General features: G+C 37.9%; 1 protein-coding gene and 1 long non-coding RNA gene across 2 annotated transcripts in view; one reads left to right on the top strand and one right to left on the bottom strand.

The window, feature by feature from the left end:
• LOC104005550 (uncharacterized) overlaps positions 1–13,568 on the top strand; it is a 50,135-nt gene extending 36,567 nt beyond the window's left edge. Inside the window, exons 2-3 of the long non-coding RNA XR_678944.4 lie at positions 8,579–8,737; positions 13,414–13,568. This is a non-coding gene — a long non-coding RNA (uncharacterized LOC104005550). The remainder of the gene's footprint in view (positions 1–8,578; positions 8,738–13,413) is intronic.
• Positions 1–19,578, bottom strand: part of LOC134809227 (collagen, type I, alpha 1a-like) — a 414,408-nt gene that overhangs the window by 383,997 nt on the left and 10,833 nt on the right. The window lies entirely within an intron of this gene.

Here is a 19,578-nt window from a genome sequence, read left to right as displayed (position 1 = left end):
CCTCTAGAGGCCACTGAGGACTTGAAATGCAGCCAATTCAAATTGAGAGGTGCTGACAGTGTAAGCTTTACAAGAGATTTCAAAAACTTAGAATAAAAAAAGTAAAGTATCTCATGATATAATAATTTGTAGATTGATTAGTTGAAATAACACTGTGGATATATTGGGTGAAATAAAATATAGTATTAATATTAATTCCACGTGTTTCTTCTCATGTTTTCAAATATGGCTACCCAAATTTTTTAAGTTATATTAAGGCTTGTATACATCTATTGGACAGCGCTGCTCTGAACATTATAGGAAAGAGTCATGGTGTGAAGAGAGAGAGAGAATGTATGTGTGACTCAGAATATTCAACAAGATGTTTAATTGTAAGCCACAGAAACAATTTAGGCGGATGTAAGAAAGACTTCATTAAAGATTAAAGGAGGCTCCAAAACCTGGCCCAAAGAATCAAGCTTGGAGGCTGCACAGCGGGTACAATTGTATAGAGATAGTCTGCAAAATACCTGCCATCATTTTTCTTCCTGTATCCACATCCCTTAACAATGTGATTTTGAAGTTCCTCCCATCAGGAGGTAGGGTGTTTCTTTACCCTTTGATTTGGTGCTGGCCTTGTGACTTGCTTTGGCCAAAAGAATGTGGCAGAAGTGATGGTTATATCAGTTCTGAATGTAGACTTCACAGGAGCTCTACTTCTTGGAACCCTGCTGACCTGTCATGTGAACAACCCTGGGCTGGACTGTTTGGTGATAGGGACATGCGGTCCAGTCATCCCCATAGCCTCAGCTGACAGTCAGCCAAACCACAGAAACAGAGCTGCCTCATTGACCAGCAGCCAACTCCAAACACATGAATGAGCCCAGAGCTGTTCAGTTAAACCCAATTCAAACTGCTGTTTTCACAAGATCATAAATAAGCTAAATATAAGTTACTAAGTTCTGAGATGACTTGTGTCAAAGATAAATCCAGACACTGGTTAGACACTGGTTAAAGCACTAAGAATAAACTTTATTCCGTAATTATCACTGCAAAGGGAAAGAGGTTCCAACATGAACTGAACTTTGATTTGTGCAGAGGTGACTGGGCATGTTAAAGGGACAATGAGGGACTAAGGAAGGGGGAATGAGCAGGGGCTTAAGCAGAAACTGATCTTGTTAATTGGTGCTTATCTAAAGGAGAAGCAAACTTCTTATATTTATATGGCAGAAGGCAGTGGTGTAAATTAGAGGCAAGGTGCCACGGGGCTGGGCATCAGAGGGGGAATTATTTCCCTGAATGTTAATTTTGGGTGGTAGAAGATCTACATCTCAAAGGGGAAGAGAAAGGAATTACAACTGCAAGCTTCCTAAACTACAACTGCTCTAAGAGGGGAGGGTTCAGGGGCCTGTTTATTACTGGTTTGGACTGGATCAGTCTTGAGCTTTCCAAGGTGAGCAGTTTAAGGGGCTAGGGTCATTCTAGGAATGTAGCTTTGAGCTGCTAGAAACTATATTAATTTTTGCTCAAAAATTTTAGTGTGGGAGTGGAGTATGGAAAATAGACAAAAATCATTTATGCTGAGAGTCTGCAGTTTTTATAAGCCTACTCTGGGGCATGGTCAAAAACGGAACTCAGAAGAGCTTATCTAAAGTTCAGTCAAGAAGAGAGTCTTTGCGACTTACCACTTAGTTATGGGATGATCAGTTATGCAGCAAAATCTAAATAATATCATTTTTCAAATCACGCCACAGAACTGGTGCATTGGAAACCCCACCACCCCTCCTGCTAGACCCAGAAACTGCAGCTTGCATGGCTGACCTACTGATACCGAACATGGCACCACTACTAGGGTCTCTGGAAAGGGCATGTACCTCCCACCACGGCTGCCAAGCTCACCAGAATGGATTGTGTTTTGTTTTGATTTTTTTGGTATCACTACCCTCAATTCAAAGTCTAGGGAGTCTCCATCTAATTCATGGAACCTAAGTCGTGTGCTCATGCCCTAGTTTCACATTGGTATCTTCGGTTTCTACAGTGGAAATCATTTCCCTTTAATAAAATAGAGAATTATCCAATGCAGGAAGGGTGTTCAGATGCTGGGTCATCAAACCAAAAAACAAATGCTATTATGTATACTATAATATTTCATACCTTCATTGTTTACTGTTGCTGAGAACCATGCCTGAACACACTCCTTATCTTTCTCTATTTTAATAATTCCTCTTCATCTTCCCTGGGAAATTTTCTCTGACTTCTGCCTTCCCCAGCCCTGGTTATATTAGAAAAATGCACAGAGGCATGAAACCTAGCAAAGTAATTAGGATTCCCATTGTTTCCTCAGTTCCTCACTGGTTCTTATCATCAAGAATCTTTCGACCTGAGTGACTGAAATCTTTCATTCATTCCCCAGTGCCTGGCATGGTGTCTGAAACATATTAAGACCTCAGTGTTTATTTCTACATAAATAAACTAGAGATTCATGAAATGAGAGGTCACTCTTATAAAACAGGTTGGTGTCAGATTATGCAGGATATAAATGCAACCTAGCTCAGAGGCAACATAATGTCATTAAAGGTTTTTGTACTATTTAGTAGAAAGATTCACCTATATTCAGTGTGTAGGATGCAAATAAGAGTGTGAGGCCAGAGCCTAGCCAGCAACCTACTGCAAAATGTAGTAGGTTGAGAGTGGAAGGGGCTAGCCACACTAATGCAAGAGAAGAGCCAGCTGCATGAAATAAAATTAAGAAGATGTTGGAATCTGACTGGTTCTGGGATGGAGGGAGAGGAAGGAGTATGTTCATATATCATGACAAAAAAATTGAAATGTGTTTTTTTTTAATTATGGTAATTTTCTTGTTTCCCAAAGACCTTTCCTTCATCCTGTTTATTCTAAGGTATTTTCAAACTCAGGAAAGGAAAAATTACTGCAGAACAGAATAAAAGGGATGTCATGTTTTTTGCTTTTAGCTTCAAACAGCAATGTTGTAGAACAGCAAAGACTTTGGAAGAGTACTTACAGAAAGAAGTTACACCCTTCATCTCCACACAAGTTTAGGTGCCCAGTAGGTGAAAGCGTCCTGATAGGATGAAAATAATTCATGGAGGAGCAGCAAAAGGGTTAAATGCACATGAGGGAAGACTGAAACCTTACTCTTCCCTAGTGTATAGTTTGAGGAGAGAGAAGGTTGGAAAAAGTGTGTTCTAGATCTACCACATCAACTTAGTACCCCAGCATCAGAGCAAAAATGGTCAGTTACATTGGGCCAACAGTTAGATGTGGCTCGGTGTGACATCGAGGGGCAAAGAGACTCTGATAACGGCTCTGATCCTACCTTAAGGTCACCCGTGAGAAGTGGACAAATAAACCTCCCACTTCCCCAAGCAGGGCTCAGAAGGTACTTGAAAGAGACAGCTTAGGACCCAAGGGTCTAGAATTTTTAACCCAAATGCAAGTGGGCATTATGCAGCTGAGGCGCTCACAGTTGCAGAGATTTCAGGAGGTGGCCTTCTGGAAGACTGATAAATACCATGACCACCGAAGAACAGGTCCCTTTTCCCTGACTCCCTACCTCCATCCCGTCTAGAATAAACTAGGGAACAGGAATACCACCCTGAAGAGCAGGAGGCAAAGGCAAATTCCAGAAATGACATGATTTTAAACTTGAAGTTACATGACAAAGGATGACATGACAAAAGTATGACAAAGGCTAAATCCATCTAGAAATGACTAGATTTTGCATTACAATATCAGGGGAAATAGGGCATATAATAGAAACTAAGTCCAATTACCCAAAAATAAAATATTACCTAGTTTGTATGTATGACTTTAAGGCCTATGAAAATTACACTTACAATAGGTACAAAGGAGTTTACTCCATTTGTAAGAGGATTAAGAGTTCTTTTTGTGGAACTATAACAGGTTTCATTAAAAAAATAACAAATTATTGGCTGAAATGGTTCAACTCTAAGTTGAAATTAAAGTGAATTGCTACTTTCCCCATGCCTGGCCCTCCCTCTGAGGCATGTTCTGATTCTAATTGAATTCTAATTAAATTAGATTAAATTTAATTCTAATTGGTTTGGGTCACCAAGGTGATTCCAGTCAATATTCTTCAGTACAATCCAAAGATTTCTAGTCCACTCATGAGTCAATCAAAGTCTAGAGGACTCAGAACAGATTTATTAGCCATTGATGTGTGATATGGTTTGGCTCTGTGTTCCCCCTCAAATCTCATGTTGAATTGTAATTCCCAGTGTTGAAGGAGGGACCTGGTAGGAGGTAATTGGATCATGGGGGCAGATTTCCCCCTTGCTCTTCTTGTGATAGTGAGTTCTCACAAGTTCTAATGGTTTAAAATTGTAAGTTTCCTGAGGCCTCCCAGTCATGCTTCCTGTACAGCCTGCAGGGCAGTGAGTCAATAAAACCTCTTTTCTTTATGGATTATCCAGCCTCGGGTAGTTCTTTATAGCAGTGTAAGAGTGGATTAATACAAAATGGACCTATAGTTAAGATAAACTCTAGAGTAGTTGTACTCAATGGGGTTTGGGTATAGGGGGTCTCCTCCCCATATGACAGTTAGCAAAGTCTGGAGATAGTTTTGGTTGTCACAAGTGAGGGTGTCACAACTAGCAACTAGTAGGTAGAAGCCAAAGATGCTGCTAAGCATCACTCGATGCCAGACAACCCCCACAACAAGGAATTATGTGGGCCAAAATGTCATTAATACCAGGATTGAGAAACCTACTCTAGAGGTAAATTAGAAGCCTACCCATTTCCTGAATCCTGGCAGCCTCTTCAAGTTGACCAACCACTTTTATTTAATAGAAGACATTTAGTGTACACAGGCTCTTTTTTTTCTGGAGAAGCCTTAGACAAAACTTAGATTGTTTATTAGATTATTTTAAGAAATATTTAACACCTAAAAAAAGGCATTGGAATTCTTTAAATACTTTCTTCCTTTAAAATGTACAATTCAATTAATCAATCAATCAATATGTCATCTCTGTCTTAATTTCAGTAATCTGTTCTTGGTTAGTTCTATTGAAAAAATGCTAACTGGGAGCCTAATTATCATGATTTTACATGGGAAAAATTATAATGCAGAATATGTCAACCATAACCGACAGCCAATTTCCTCAAACATAACTAAAACTCAATAAAACATCTTGTTAGGGGGTAAAATGCTCAAGAGGAACATACTTCTTAATAACCAATAAATTAATATACCTCATAATCGGTTATGTGGTATATAACAAAATACTAAACATCTTCTTTTTGAAGCCTCAAGAATTTTTCAAAATATCAACATGTGACTTGGATGCTGTGGCTGAAATTACTTAAAAACTCCCATTGTTTCACTGAAATTATTTTATTATTAATTGTTAACTTCACTGATAATAATGTCACACATCTTTTTATGTGCCTGTCATGTATTTGTATATCCTCTTTTGTTAAATGTCTATTCAAGTAATTTGAACTTTTTTTAAATTCAATTGCATGGTTTTTGTTTGTTTGTTTGTTTTTGAGACGGAGTCTCCCTCTGTCACCCAGGCTGGAGTGCAGTGACTCGATCTCGGCTTACTGCAAGCTCCACCTCCTGGGTTCACGCCATTCTCCTGCCTCAGCCTCCCGAGTAGCTAGGACTACAGGCGCCCGCCACCACGCCCAGCTAATTTTTTGTATTTTTAGTAGAGACAGGGTTTCACTATGTTAGCCAGGATGGTCTTGATCTCCTGACCTTGTGATCCACCTGCCTCGGCCTCCCACAGTGCTGGGATTACAGGCGTGAGCCACTGTGCCCAGCCCAATTGCAAGTATTTTTATTACTGAGAGATGAGTTCTTTCTAGACACTGGATACAAGTCCTTTGTCAAGCATATGTATTGTGAACATTTTTCTTCAGTTTGTGATTTGCTTTTCATTATTTTAACCATGTGTTTCAAGGAATAGAAGTTTTGAATTTTATAATCCAATAATTCAATTGTTTCTTTCATGGTTAGTGATTTCTATGTCCTGTTTAAGAAATATTTTCCTACCTCAAGGTCACAAAGTTATCGCCGTGTTTCTTTCTTCTGAAGCTTTACATACTAGAATGGCTAAAAATAAAGTTTGACAACACCTAATGCAAGCAAAGATGTGTGTATTAGTGCACAAAATGATATAGTTAAATGGAAATTACTTCAGAAAATTGTTTGGAAGGTTCTTACAATGTTAATCATGTACCTACTCTATGACCCAGAAATTTCACTCTAGGTATTTACTCAAGAGAAGTGAAAACATGTCCACAAAAAGCTCATACAAAAATATTTATCACAGCCATATTCATAATAGCTTAAAACTGGAAATAGCATAATGGTCCAACAATAGGTAGGAGATTAACAAACTGTGGTATATTCATACATTGATGAATGAACTACTGATGTATGTAATAGATCAATCACAAAAACATGTTGAGCAAAAGAAGACAGACACAGAAAAGACCATACACTTTGATTCCACTTACATGAAGCTCAGAATAGGTAAAACTAATTGATATTGATGGAAATTAAGAGTTGTTATCTCAGGATGAGGAGAAAAGAGCCCAGGAAGGGGCATAAGGGAATTTACTATAAAGTGTTGGAAATGTTTTATATCTCAACAATGATGTAGCTTACATTGTTATTGACAATGGTGTGGGGTTATGTTGCTATTATAATGTTATGGTATATTCATTTTGTTATTGAACAGTATACTTAAAATCTACGCATTTTATCACATGAAAATTATACATTAAAAAATACATACCATATCACATTTTATAGGCACAAATATAAATTTGTCCTAAACGTGCATCGGCTAAGAGATGCGTACGCTTTATGAAGTTCAGATATAAAAAGTCACAAGGCATTCTGATGGAAAAATGTTAAACTGGGAGAAATACTGTTGGGGTATGCCTGTATTTTCTGTATGCCTGGAAAGATCTGTCATCATCTGCGCCTTTTTAGATGTAAATGGAGAGTCAAGATTATACATTGGAGGTTGTTTCACTCTGGATTACATTTTAACTCACTAGGAATTCCTAACAGTGGGGCTACATTCTGCCCTACATTTGATCTGTTCTATCAGACAAATGCCAAGAGCTAATTCTATCTCTTCCTATAGTCATAAATACAAAATACAGTACAACAGGATTTTATTTATAAGACAAAAAGGTTGGAAAATATTTTTGTTAGCTAGTAAATTAAATGTAACTGACTTCATTTTATCAAGAACCAAAGAAAATGTGTCAATTGATCAGTAACTAATAAGATCTGCTAAACCTGTGACCTAGTCCTAATAGTATAAAAAAGACTGCATTATCTGTGGTTAAAGCATTAACAAAATCTTTTGTCCTATATGAACAAACTTGACCTTGGGTTAACTTTATAGCACTGTTTCCCTGGAGATCTGCAAAGGGTAGGATGAAAATATTGCTACTAGGCAATATTTCTTATGATTAAAAAAATGACAAATTGCATCTGACAGGAGAGAAACTGTATATAAACTATAAATACCTAGTGGGAAACCATAGCTTTGGGATCCCTAAGTGTGATGACTCTCACAGCTGGGCAGGCTCACTGCAGGGACTCTGGAATTGATGCCTCAAACATTGTAAGAAATATAGGATCTTATTGGAGACACAAGGCTTCTAAGCCAAGATGGACCATATGTACATGTCTCATCTCCTTGCACCTTAACTGTCAACTTAAAAGCCAGAGATTTGCTTTTTGTTTGGTGTGAGGACTTCTGCAAGAAGTCTTATTAAAAAGGGGTGCCTGATGCTGTCATTCTGGCATGCTGCATGGCTTGCCTTATGCTTTTCCAATTAAATCTGATGCCAAGTGTGCCCTATAGAGGTCCTGGGGGTCAGAATTTTCAGAGACTCCCTTGTGGGTACTGCAGTAACTCAGTACACAATAGGATCCCTAATACAGAATGGTGGTGAATAAATATGTCTTTCATGATTGATGGGAAAGTCATTGCTCTCAGAGTCATGTTCATCTCTGCCACCATGGAGATGAACCTTCAATGCCACAATATAAAGCAGATATACAATAGTAAGAATGTCATGAACATAAGGTAATACATGAAATACTTGTGATCTCCTTAGAAGAAAGTGAGAAAGAAAAGTAGCTCAGAGCGGTCTGTGCTATGTGAGGTATGTAAAATTAATCAGGCCCAGAGAGACATGAGTATGAAACTTCAGCACACTCCTGGTGCACCCATTCCCAGGGGCAATTATTTAAAGGCATTTTGTTCTTTCTTTGCTTCTCTGTAGTTTCCAGACTAGTTGATAAATTACCTAAAATGTTATCACAAGTTGCACAATGTGACCCTCACTCATTATCTTTATGGTTCTAGAATTTGTGATACAAAGAACAATATGTATAGCCAATCACTAGCTTATGTTATTTTAATGAACCAATGTAAGAAACACTCCTTTTTTCTTTTAAAATCCCGTTGTAACTGCTGCTAATGAAAGCATACCATCAGGGCAGCTTGAATCTGTGACTCCTGGGTTACGGTCCCCAAATTTGGCCCAAATAAATTCTCTACTTATATTAATTTTGCCCCAGTTTCTTTCTTTAGGTCAACATATCTGGTGTAGCTGTCAGGATTCACAGCAACCTCCTCGCACCCTGGACCACCTAGTGATCCCTCCTGGACTCAGTACTCAGCACCAGCACAAACCTACTGTGTTTCTCTGTCTCCACATCTTTCCCTGAGTACAAAAGGTGAGTCCTACTGAATCTGAACCTCTTTCTTCTCAGTTGAGGTCTAGGCTTTATTTGGGCTGGGGTTTTTTTGTTGTTGTTTTTTGCTGGTTTTGTTTTTGTTTTTGTTTTTAAAAACTGAAGGCTTTGGTCTCCGTCTCTGAATGGGAGCTTCAGGTGAAAACCTCTGCAGAGAACTACCTTCCCTACCTCTGCCCCATGGTAGGAGGTTCAGGTCATGGTGCAGCACATCACTCTGCAGAAAATTTCTGCCTTCTCTGCCTCTGCTCATGGCAAGAGGTTCAGGTTATGGCATTGGCAGTCTAACACTGCCAGTTTCCCTTTTTTGGCCTGAAATTACATAAATTACATTCTTTTAAAATTGTAGCTGCTTCTTACTGCTTGTGATTCACAATTGTCATTTTATTTGTGACCAATTCCTGCTAGTTTTAAGCCAAAAGGTGCATGAGGTTGAGCTCTCTCACCCTGAAATTTGAGAGAAACTTGCTACCTCCAAACTCAATTGGGTGCTGTAGGTGACTAAAGACTTTATGAAGATACAGAACATCTGTTCAAGATGTATCATGGTATCATAGGTCTTGTCTGCAAGAATACTTGTGATGACTTTCAGCTCAGCCAGAAGGTACGTGCAAGGGCTGGTTGCCTGGCATCTTGAATACTCTGCCACTATAAGGTGATCAGAGATTACAAGACACATGAAAAGCAAGTCATGACTCTCTGGTGACTCTTTGAGAAGTGACACTCACAAAAGAGCACACTTCAACCTGATACACTGTCCTGGCCTTGGTCATATTTGAAAAGGAATTTCTAAAATTATGGGAAACTGCTCATCAAAACTGAGCTTTCCCTGAAGGGACAATCCCCCTTGGCAACACTAGCTGGGCTTTCATGTAATACCTATGAAGCTCCATCTGGCAAATACCTACGTAAATGGACCCACATGACTCAAGATGACCCCCAAATGGCCATCACAATGGCAGAAATGAGGGTGATTTAAAATTCCTAAATTAATATATTTGCACACACAATTGAAAAATAAATCACATTTTAGAACCAAACAAATTGAATGAGAGGCCTACTTTCTGTTTGTCCTGGCTGAAATCTGATTATAAGGGATTTGAAGGTTTTTGTTTGTTAAACATCTATGGTTTAAAAGCAAGGCATTTCTGCTCCCTTTTAGATCCATTCCCAGGAATTTTTCCAGTCAACTAAAACTTCTAAAACTCCTTTTTAATTGGATGCTTGCTCCATCTGTTTGCTTCCTTTCTTGTTGACATGATTTTTGCTGAGAAAAATATAAAACTTCATTGGTCTTTTAGAAAGTTCTCCCCAAATTGGCTCCTCTAAGACTCGCTCTTCCATTTCCTTCTACTCTGCTCCTCCTTCCCTTTACCATCTTCAGTGCCACATGAAGAAATCTAGAAGAGCCTTCTAACATCCCGATACCCCTTGAGAAACACAGAAAAAGGTGCCATGCACACCCCTCGCTTGGAGGTTTTCTGTCATCCTTGTGGAGTTCTGAGAGTCATACGAAGGCTCCTCTCAGGTCTAAAGCTTTGTTCTCTTCTGCATTGAGTTACCTGATTTTTTTTTTTTGGCTTTTGGAGTAACAGGGATTACCTTGTACTATCAGACAAAACTTGATCTTTCTGTGACCTCTTTGTAGCTGGCAAGTCACTGGCGAGAACTGAAGTTTTGGAAGTGGCTGACAGCAGTTACAATGAATGGTTATTACTGCAGAGGGCCACTCATTTCTTTGTGTCTTTAGATAAGAAAGGTGCAGTTTGAACATTTGGAGGATATAGCAACCCTCATCACCAAGGGATAAAACTCTCTTGGGAAATGGGCTGATCACAGAGGGGGCTGATGGCATTGGGTCACCCACCGCCCCAGCCCCAGGGGAATGTCTTTGTAGTGAGTAGCACTGTGGAAACATTGTGTAGCCCCGTCCCAAGGCATTTCCCTCTTTAGGGGGACCCAGGATTTCGTGTAAAGATGAGATCCTTGATTTTTAAAGACCTTGATGCTCTGCCTCCTGCAAACTGCTAATTTTTTGTCAGGACTGTTTGTTAATGGGCTCCTCCCGGAGCTCAGTGGTCCAGTTAGAAAATGGAGACTAAATTAGAAGCTACCTATCTAAATGAAATTGTTCTCTTATAAAGTCCTGTGGTGAATGCTTATGCTTTTGTGTTACCTTGGTATCCATTTTTAATCTTCCTCTAAGTAATACATCCAAACTCCTTAAATAATAATAATAAAGCTTAAATTCTCTCCCTGTGCTTTGAGATGTAAACTTGCTACCCTGGGGACCGATTAACTGTTCCATTTACAGAGGTATAGTTTAATCTAACTGTCCTTTTAAACTAGAGAATTTTACCAGTCTCATGGCTGGAATTTTAAAATCAAAGTTATAAGATTTTATTTGTGTGTATCTGTATTTTTATGTGTACATGTGCACATGTCTGTGTTTGCATGTTGTCCACATGGTACCAAACTGACTTATAAAGAAATGAGTGTTCATAAATTAAGTAAATAAGACTAAACAGTTTTCAAATTCATAAGACTTTAGTAATCTTTGTAAACAAAACTAGTCTTTAAATTGTTGGCAAAACAGAATAGAAATGTCTTCAAGATTGACGAAATTAAATTTAATTTTAGATATTTTTACCTGGGTCTACAGGTAAGACAAATTTATACTGTCTTTGCTAGATGTTTTAAACATCCTAAAATGGTTGCTTCCATGATTTTTTTTTATACCTGCTTAATTATTTGTGAGCCTATGTCTTTGGTTTTGAGCCTTTAGATTCTGACATCTAGACAGGTGGCCATGGTGATGCCTGAAAACATGTGTATGTTGACAGCACTTAGGCCACCAGCTGCATGTCAGAGCCAAACCCAATGTGTCTTCCCTGGCCCAGTTGTGCCTTATAACCATGCTGGAGCAGGGTAAGAGTCTCTAGGTATTGTCTTCACAGCTATGTCCTTTGTCCCAGCTTCTGCACCTGATACATAATTAAAATTTCTTACTTACTAGGTTTTTCAATGAAAATTAGAGTCACTAAGAGGTAAAATTATAGTTAATATGTAACTAAAACTACTAGATACAAAAGAATTCTTTTGTACACAGAGTACATAAGAAAAGAAGGATGTGTTTTTTGGTAAAGAAGGTTATAAGAAAGGCGGGAGAATATGGTTTTGGTTAAAAGAAAAGTAATTTTGCTTACAGGTTATTTGAAGGTTATTTTAAATTAAAGGAATAAAAAAACTAAATGGATATAGAAAGTCTGGGAAAGAAGGAATTAAATTGTAAGAGGTTATAAAAGTTTTATAGAAATCTTATCTTGTGTGGTTAAAGCTGATTGAGATTGGATAGATCTGTTTGTAGGGTTTTATTAAAATTACTTTCACCATTAATAATACAAAGGTAGAATTTGGTTTTCTCTTGTGAATAAGATTTTTGTATAGTATTAATAAGAAGTAGTAAAAGGATTTCATCTTTTGAGTAAACTGCAAAAAAAAAAATAGGGAGAGAAGGAGAGAGAGATTCTATTGGTCTCATGCTGTCTTTATTAAGTCTTGATGTTTAGAAAACTGAATCTCTCTATCAAAGATAAGGGATTGTTGTTTCATTTTGTTTTTTTTGCTTTTTGAAATATTTTAATCATCACTTTGGCTAAATAAATTATTCCATTTTGCTCCAGGGTTTTAAACCTTTAATATTTAATAAACTTCTCAAAATCAAATTTCAAATTCTAAATTAAGTCATTTCATCAGGAACTAACTTTTGGACATCCCAAAAAGAACCCCTGGAAGTTCCAAAGAGAGATACTAGGCTTATTCAGTATGTAAAAAATCATACAGAAAAAACTGTCAAATAAGAAATGGCATTTAGCTTTGAGTTATATTTGTATAAATGTGTGTGTCCCAAAATTGTGTGAGATTACTAAAAATCTAATATATCTTGGTATATGTTATCGGTCATAATTATGATTAGTATGTTGAATTGTAGGCAACAAAAAAAGAAAATGCACAAATTTCCTTGTCAATTGCATCTTTAACCATGGCCATTTTAATACTTGTCTTTTTCTGTCTTGGAAAGTTCCTTCCAGTCTTCCCAGTGACCAAGGAACCCATTTCACTAGACAAATAACTCAGTCTATTTGTAACATATGGTCAATTTTTGAGCATTTCCATTGGACATACTACCCTCCATCTTCCAGACTAGTAGAACACACAAATGGGATAATAAGAAAATAAATTGACAAAGCTTATAGAAACATTTAACTTTCCCTGGCCTAAGGCTCTTCCATTGTTATTGCTTAACTTACATTCTACCCAATTGGAAAACATCAGCTTTTTCCCTTTGAAATGATACCAGGAAGCCCCATGTGCCTGGATGAAGGAGTCTATAAACCAGCTCTCTTTAAAGATGATAGTCTTCATTATTGCCAAGGCATTAAAAAGCATTTCACTAAAAATTCTAAATTAATTGAGGATTCTTTTAACAGCAAGCTCTTGGGAGTTTATGACATCAAATATCATGGCTTCCAACTTTGAGATTTTTGGATTCCTTCTAATCATGTTGGAAGAAGCTATATCAAGTATTACTTATCAATACTTGTGCAGCTAAACTCAAAGGCATTGACTCATGGATTTACATTTCTCATTTTAAAAAGGTAGCCCTGCGTGAGTAGGCATCTTCCATCATCAGAGATCTCCAACTGAAGCTGACCTGCAGCCAGTCACCTGGTTCTTCAGACCAGGACAAGAAATTGAAACTCAGTTTAAAAAGATCACTCAAAAGGCTAAATGGCTACAAGATGACCCATGGTTGGAAAGACAGACCCCTTATATGATTTATTTGACTGGTTACCTTCAGGTATAGGAATATTTCTCACATTTGGATTTCAAATTGTTTAATTAGTAATTGTCCTTATTTGTGTCATATTTTTGATTCTTAAATCAATTATGCTTTGCATTTCTCTATCTAAAGTGTTTGTTGACAGAAACTAAACTCATGATAGCTAGATGCATAGAAATTATTCAACACGCCATACTTCCTTTGTAAGTGGATAAAATCCTGAGACCCAATTCCTCTGCCCCTTTGTGTTGCCAGTTAATTTAGCCTAAGACTTCACTAAATTCTTAAGCTGTAGTGCCTCTCCTCTTTCCCTCCAATGTAGAGAGAGATTACCCGGGAATGAGCCTTCCTAGCAATGTGGGGAAAAGCTACATTTAAAATGTTGATTATCAATGCTTTCAGAAGAGGAAGATCTCAATCAAAAGGGGGAAATGAGAAGAAAAGTAGCTCAGAGATGTCTGAGCTATGTGAGGTATGCAAAATGTATCAGATCCAGAGAGACATGAGTATTGAAAGCCAACTTGTAACTACTGCTAATCAAAGCATATATTCATGGCAACTTGAATCTGTGTCTCCTTGGTTGCAGTCCCCAAATTTGGCCCAAATAAATTCTTGACTTATGTTAATTTGCCTCAGTTTCTTTCTTTAGTTGACGAAAGGCACTATGAAAATCAAAATATTCTTTGGTATAGGCAGGGTTGCTAGCTTTATTTCCTCTGAATTTTAATAACCTTTTTTTATTTCTAGATATGAGATAATCTATTTTTTGTTTCATCACAGACATATATATTATTAGTTCCTCTTTTTAAAATCACAGGTTTACATGTATTAAATGTGACAATTTCCCCTCTATATCTGTTAACTATATTTATCCATCATATGTCACAAATCAAAACAAAGGGAACTGTCAAATACCATTAGAGAACTTGGTAATCACAAAGTAGACAAGAACAAAAAGTGGAAATTCCAAAATCATTCTAGAAAAGAGGAAAAAAATAGGGATACTTAAGACTTAAAGATACTTAAAACAAACTTTAAATACATAAAGCAAACTAAGAGTAGCTCCTGAACAGCTTCCACATGCATATAAATTAATTCTCCTGTTATGTCTGTGGGAAAACAGTATATTACCTTTTCTTCCCACATAAACTTTCTTTCCAAACTTTTTTTGACCCTTTAAATGGAATATATCATTTTCATTATTTGGTTATGAAATATACAGAAGGTACTGGGGAAGCAGCAATGGAAGAGGCAAAAGCATTCTTGGCCCTCAGGAAACTTACAGTCTACTGGGCAATACCAACATTGAATGAGCAATTACAAGTACAATACAAAAGGAGCTTATACTTGGGGAGCTAACCTCTCATGGAGGGATGAGATTTAAAACTATTTTTATTGCCATCCTATGCGTTAGTAAGGAAACAGGGAAAGCTCAGGAAAGAATTACATTACAACAACATTTGAAGAAGGGTAAAGCAGAAGGGGAAAACCACAGCTTTAGACTTGAAATAGACAACGTATTCCAATCCAAGATTTCAGGTGCTTTCAAAAAGTAACTCAAATTTTATTTTTACTTAATTCCTTTATTTATATATATAAACCTGAAATTAAGCCAAAAAGCATGCTATGAGACCCAAAAAAACTCACATCCTACTCAACCAACCAAAAGTGTTTAGGACTTAAATGGGACAAAAGATTTCAATAGCACTAACAGCTCAAGGAATGTATGTTAAACCTTTTGTTTTACATCCAGAAAATTAGAAAACTGGGCTAAATATTGTATATATCAGAAGGTTTTAAAAATAATTTGTATGATTTAATTTTACCAAAGAAAGCTTACTCATTTAAAGACATTGTTATACCAGCCCTTTATATTATCAGTGGAAACTGTTTATTAAGAGGGAGTAGTATGGGGGCCGGGCGTGGTGGCTCACGCCTGTAATCCCAGCACTTTGGGGGGCCAAAGAGGGCGGATCATGAGGTCACGAGATCGAGACCATCCTGGCTAAACACTGTGAAACCCCATCTCTACTAAAAATACAAAAAATTAGCCGGGCGTGGTGGCGGGCGCCTGTAGTCCCAGCTACTCGGGAGGCTGAGGCAGGAGAATGGCGTGAACCCGGGAGGCAGAGCTTGCAGTGAGCCGAGATCGCGCCACTGCACTCCAGCCTGGGCGACAGAGTGAGACTTCATCTCAAAAAAAAAAAAAAAAAGAGGGAGTAGTATGAGATACAGAAATAGCATAAACCAAAATCTCACACTTAATCCTTTAGTGTTAATTGGATTTCAGAGTGAGTAAAGTATTACTACAAATCACAGCAATGGGACAAAACACTGCTTTGTTTTAAAACTGCACATGTGCTTTGTTCCCTGAGAACCTTTGGTTTAGACTTTTTGTACAGTAAGCCATTTCACTAAATATGGTTAGATTCACAGTCTAAGACCTTAAGTGACACACTCGATGACAACATTCTTACAAATTATAGCCAATTATATGGCACGATCTCAGCTCACTGCCATCTCCACCCCCCAAGTTCAAGGGATTCTCCTGCCTCAGCCTCCCAAGTAGCTAGGACTACAGGTGTGTGCTACCATGCCCAGATAATTTTTGTATTTTGAGTAGAGATGGAGTTTCACCATGTTGGCCAGGCTGGTCTCAAACTCCTGACCCCAAATGATCTACCTGCCTCAGCCTCCCAAAGTGCTGGGATTACAGGCGTGAGCCACTGTGCCTAGACTTCTCTAGATAAACTTTCAATGAGCCTAATGTGAAAAGTAGTCCAGTGAACCTAGCATTTTATGACATACTTTTTCATCCTAAGCATACATGTATTTGTCATTTGAATTCAAATTATCAAAAAGGAGTGGGGAATACACAACATCTCTTACTGAGTTTGAGTTATAAAGCCCATATACTTATTTGGCCACTAACACCATTTGCAGATATTGAACAGCTTTGCAAATAAAATTGTTCAATATATCAATGACTAGATAGCTGGCTTAGATTGATAGAGCTGTAAGGTTTTTTTCTTTTTTAAAAAAGACATACACACACAAAACTGTAGTTTCCCAGAGGATAAAACTAAAATATTTAACGATCTGCAATTCTAATTTATTTTCCAGGCATACATGCAAAATTGACCAAGAGCCTATAGGAGCATATTTAAACAGCTACAATTCGATGTATGCATTCTAACCACAGTCAGAGTTCTACTTTTCTAAGTATTTAAGAAAAACCTATAAGTGGGCATAGAGAAGAAAGAAGCAAACTAGCAAGCTATCTCACATTTAACGCTATATAATCTTCTCCACCTATGAATTTATGTCTCAATAGATAGGAACTAAATAATATGGTCACAATTGCCTACATTGGTGCCACTTCTTCTGTGGCAACAGAAGAGAACCTCCCTCAAATGGTGAAGGATGGATAGGTGAAATCCATCTTCATATGCCTAGAAGACAAATTATCTGTCTAGGACACTTATCACAGAGCAAATGCTTACCATCATTCAAATTCAGTAGAACTAGTGGAACTCCTGTACAACTACTACTTTTTTACTGAATTTGTAATTGTTCCACTATTGTCAGTTCCATGAGGACATGCACAAACTGCATCTTTATCTTTTTGCCTCTAGGTTTTGCATAGAGCCTAGTATATAGAAAATTTACTCAATAAATGAATGAATGGACAAATGGTTGAATGAGTTGCAGTGTGGTAGCAAATTAGTCTCAGTAGCTACTGAAGATACTGCTGCTCTATCAGTTAGGATGTTTACAGGTACATCAACAAATGACAGTACAGTAGACCCAAATGGGTTAAATAAAGTAGAAGCGTATTATCTCATTTAAAAAGAAAATTATTCCAACATCGGAACAGGGATTCAATTATGTCATATGGGTTGAGATTCTTTCTGTCTTTCCCGTCATTAAATCTCGGAATGTTAGCAATGTCTGCCTTCATGATCATAAGACAGGTGCTGAAGTTCCAACATCGTATCATCATGAGAATAAAAAATACTCACAGAATCCCAGCACTTTGGGAGGCTGAGGTGGGTGAATTGCTCGAGCTCAGGAGTTCGAGACCAGCCTAGGCAATGTGGCGAAACCCCATCTCTACACAAAATACAAAAATTAGCTTGGTGTGGTGATGCACACCTGTGGTCCCAGCTACTCGGGAGGTTGAGGCAGGAGGATCACTTTAGCCCAAGATTTTGGGGCTACAGTGAGCTACAGTGATGTGCCTCTGCATTCCAGCCTGGGTGACAGAGTGAGACCCTGTCTCTACCAAAAACAAAAACAGAAACAAAACCCACAGCAGAAAGGAAGGAAGTGAAAGGAAAACAAAATTTTTTCTAGAGATCCTTCATGCTACCATATTTTTGCTTATCCCTCACTGGCCAACATGCTTCACTTGTCCATTGTTAGATTGATCACCAACAAGAATAATGGAATTTCCATAATTGGCATAGAATAGGTCTCTATGGAGAGAACAGAGAAAAAACAGATGCACTCATCCTGCCCTACACTGCGAAATGAGCAAAGTAAAAATTCTATCTATGTGCAATAGGAAAGAATAACTGTAACCTGTAGTATTTGCATAGCTGACATATAGCACGATATATAGCAGATCCTGAAAAGTCAACATACGCTCAAATTATTCATTCACTCACATAACATAGATTTGTTGAGCACCTACCATGCAGCAGGCACTGTTCTGTATACCTGACAGATATCAGAGAATATAATGTAACTTCTAAACCTCATGGAGTTTACACGCCAAAGGAGGAAGACAGATGATAAACAATTAGTATAATAAATAATTATATGTTATATATTATTTCATATATATATATGTATATATATAAAAATATATGAAAGTGACAAGTAGTGTTTTAAAAAAATCACAGTAAGATGGGTCCAGGTGGAAGTTTCAAATAGGGTGATCAGAGAAGACCTCTTTGAAAAGTGACAATAATTTCAAGGAGAAGGGGCCAAAAATTAAGACACCCTCTCACCTGAAAAGCTGACTGATTCTGGATTCTAAATGGCAAAAGGTCAGATTATTGCCTTCCCAGTAAAGCCTAATTATTCAGATAGCCTCAAGATAGCTGCTATTAACGTGAAAGAACATGTCAGAGAAAGAGCAAAAAAGCAAAAGCTGAAGTACTATCTAGAATACATCCAGAAAATGTTTTGGTTGTGCTTACAGGCACCTTGGAAGCAAATAAACTTAGAATTTACTAAGATTGAGGAAACTGTGTTGCTAAAGAATCTATGAGCCTAAGAACCAAATAGCCTTGTGACTCTATGGGCCTACAAACTATGCTGTAAAATATATGCAGCTTTCAAGAGGAACAAATTCCCCAAAGCCCTCTTAGATCTGATCAAGAAGAATAATAGGCAAAGAAGTTACTTCCAGAGAGCACAGCAGGGGGCCAGAGACCAATGGACAAGAATTTACTCCCATAAAGCAGAAATAAGGCCCAATCAAGGAAGTTCCTTCACTACTAAGACAGAGGTCTTTGACCCCCACCGTATCTAGCTGGTTTCTATCAGTGCTATGGACCAGTGACTGCTGTGTTTCTCCTTCTTCCCTTTTCTGAATAGGAGTTTTAACTGCAGTTATCCTGTCTCTGGTCCACCATTTATTCTGGTGGGAAGAAGGGGTGACAGAAAGAGAGGATGTATTTTACCTTCAACTTATAGGTCACCAGATAACTAGGAGCTACCTATGGATGTGAGTGAGAGGACTGATCATCACCAATCAACATACCTATGGATGCTGAGCTGGATGCAGCAGCTGACTATAACCTTGAATTGTCTCCCTGGCTGAAGGGGTGAATGTGCTCCTTGGGGCTTGCCCAGAGAGAGGATGAGTATGAGAAGGATATACACAGAAACTTGGCAGCCAGAGTTTCAGGCTGTGGGAGAGACAGCTAGTCATCTACTAAAAATTATCCACTCGTTATTCCTAGGCACA

Source organism: Pan troglodytes, chromosome 22 (assembly GCF_028858775.2).
Source record: "Pan troglodytes isolate AG18354 chromosome 22, NHGRI_mPanTro3-v2.0_pri, whole genome shotgun sequence".
In the NCBI taxonomy this organism is placed as follows: domain Eukaryota; kingdom Metazoa; phylum Chordata; class Mammalia; order Primates; family Hominidae; genus Pan; species Pan troglodytes.
Note: the sequence above shows the minus strand (reverse complement) of the source record. Positions and strands in the feature narration are given on the sequence as shown.